The following is a 2,841-nucleotide window of genomic DNA, read 5'->3' as shown; positions in this document are numbered from 1 at the left end:
AATTTTTAACGAGTGGATGAATGGTGGTACTCCAGACGTGGATTATCACATAATTGTGTAAAATTAAAGAGAGTTTCCACATATCATATTTTTGAATAAACTCTATTTTTCTTGTTCTTATAATCTTGGAATCAATTTCTTTTCAATTCATTATCTGAATCACTTTGAATTATTTTCATTATTTTGTGAATTTAAATTCTTCCTGAGACGAAATCAAATTACAATTACGGGTGGTTACTGAGGAGATGATCAAGGTAATTATACTGATTTTGTGAATTGTGATTGCGAGAGTTAACTTGAAATGAGGTCACATAATTCGAGATAACAAAGTTATAGATATTTAAATTCGATAAATTCCATAGTACCCGGATTTGGGACATTATTATTAACTTTCTTTTATTATAATTTTGATTATCAGGCCCGAACAGAGTAAGAATCCAAGAATATCGTTTTGATTTCATTTCAACGTTACAAATTGTGCCTGAAAAAAGTGTAAGAACTTCAAGTCTAAGAACTGAAAATTTAGTTCCAATCGTAATAATTCGTTAACGATGTTCAGAGTATATTGACCATCGTTATTCAACACGCCACCTTATGTTGTTCATATTTGTAAAAATATCGAACAACATCACAACTCGTATGGTGAATCATCCACATAACCAATGATATAACTACGTTGCAGGCCTAAAAATAGGAGGAGCATAATTGTTTTAAGATTATTTTGAATAATGAACATTGAGTTTGGGGAAGAATGGTATCCAAAACCCATAAATTTTCTCGTCAGATCCCTACTCTGCTAGAGAAAAAAATGAAATTTCAGGTTTCACTGAAAATTCAGGGAAATTCCAGAATTTTAACTACCACAAAGACGAAAATTCCTGAATTTATTTGAAATTCCAATAAATTTTTTCTGAAATCTGAAATTTCATGATTTTTTACCCCTACATCACATTCAGTGTTGATGTCCTGAAAATTCATGTATATATTTACCGGAATTTCCTGATTTGTCACCCATTTTACGTCATGATTTCCCAGGAAAAATATTCAATTATAATTTTAATAATCCAATAAATTCTGGAAAATTATGACAGTTATTTTCTCCTATTTTGAGCCTATCTTTCGGTAATAGCTCGGGATTGGAGTCGAGTGAATTCTTAGAATAATAGAGGATAAAAATTCACAATAAATGAAGTCAATATTTATTTAAATTATATTCAAATTTTAACGAAATTGAATTCTTTGAATTAAACAATTTACAAAGGGATTAAGGGATAATTTTCACCAATTTTGAATATAAATTGTCATACAATATGAAATTTTTCCCTCGAATCAACGCGAAAATTTACATCAAGAATTGAAACTTTTTTATATATTGAGTTCCCCGAACTAAAATTCTCAAATATTCAATAATTATTGATTTTTTTTCTTGAATTTTTGAAACCGTTCGACTTTTCACCATGTCATTTCCCGATTTAAATCAAATTTATTATTTATTTTGTTTTACTCATCCATTTTTTTATAGTTTCTTGAAGTCATCCAATATTCGGTTGGTTAGATTTCACAATAATTTCACGTAAAAAAAATTTACAATTTTTCGGAACGGAAGTTCACACCTTAATTAGTTTCTCTTGAAGAGAGAAGTAAGAAGAAGGACCAAATTCTTCAACTTTTGAATGGTTTAGACGACGCGAGAAATGACCTCGAACGAAGAACGGCGGGAACTAACTTTGGGGGTGCATCAACGCTCTTTTATTACCTCGGATTGCGAGGATGTACTAATTAATGTATGTGTATGAATTTTGATGTGTTTGTCAAAGGAGGGGGCATGACATGATGTCGATGCACCAANACCTTAATTAGTTTCTCTTGAAGAGAGAAGTAAGAAGAAGGACCAAATTCTTCAACTTTTGAATGGTTTAGACGACGCGAGAAATGACCTCGAACGAAGAACGGCGGGAACTAACTTTGGGGGTGCATCAACGCTCTTTTATTACCTCGGATTGCGAGGATGTACTAATTAATGTATGTGTATGAATTTTGATGTGTTTGTCAAAGGAGGGGGCATGACATGATGTCGATGCACCAAGGTACACCTCGGCACGGATACCTGAACCTCCTGGTGATAACGCTCTTGGAGACAATTCAAAGTGTTGCCACCCAATGATCACATGATCGTTACATGAACTTATTCTTCTTTTTATACCTTTTTTTCTTCATTAAATTCCTTCTTATATTTTCACGAGTAATATCGATTAAAAATGAGACTTGCTTTCAATTACCTCCAATGCGAAATGCTTTTTGAAACCACGTATTATTCATCATTTTCTAATTCCACTATTTTTCAATCATTATCAATTTTTCTTTCATTTCAATAAAAATGCGATACGTCTCCAGACGTAACACTCATTTTCAGGGCAAAAAGCAATTGAAATTCATAGTTTATAGAAATCCCTTGAAATTTCAGTACAAATTAAATGTGCTAAATATTTCGGGAAAGTACACCGGAAATTTCAGATAGAAATTTTTAATAGTGATGTTAGCGATGATAATAATTAAATACCGATGTTGATAAATTCTGAAGTCGTTATGAAGATGTCATAGAAATCGAAAGCCTACAATAGCTCAGTCAATAAGGCGAAGAACTCACAATTCGTTCGGTCGGGTTCAAATCCACGTGTATCCAATTTTCCGACTGTATCATTGATTCAGCCAGCATCAACTCTCGCCCTTGATGAGCGTAAAGAAATGAAAAATAATACGAGACGCAGCCAGGAAATATAAACCTTGTCTGATTGTTCTTGGAAGAAGACCATGTATTTGTCGTAGACTTTCAATCGCATT

This window comes from Diachasma alloeum, unplaced genomic scaffold, assembly GCF_001412515.2.
Source record: "Diachasma alloeum isolate Michigan unplaced genomic scaffold, Dall2.0 Dall_scaffold_00373, whole genome shotgun sequence".
Classification (NCBI taxonomy): Eukaryota; Metazoa; Arthropoda; class Insecta; order Hymenoptera; family Braconidae; genus Diachasma; species Diachasma alloeum.
This window is presented reverse-complemented; position numbering follows the sequence as displayed.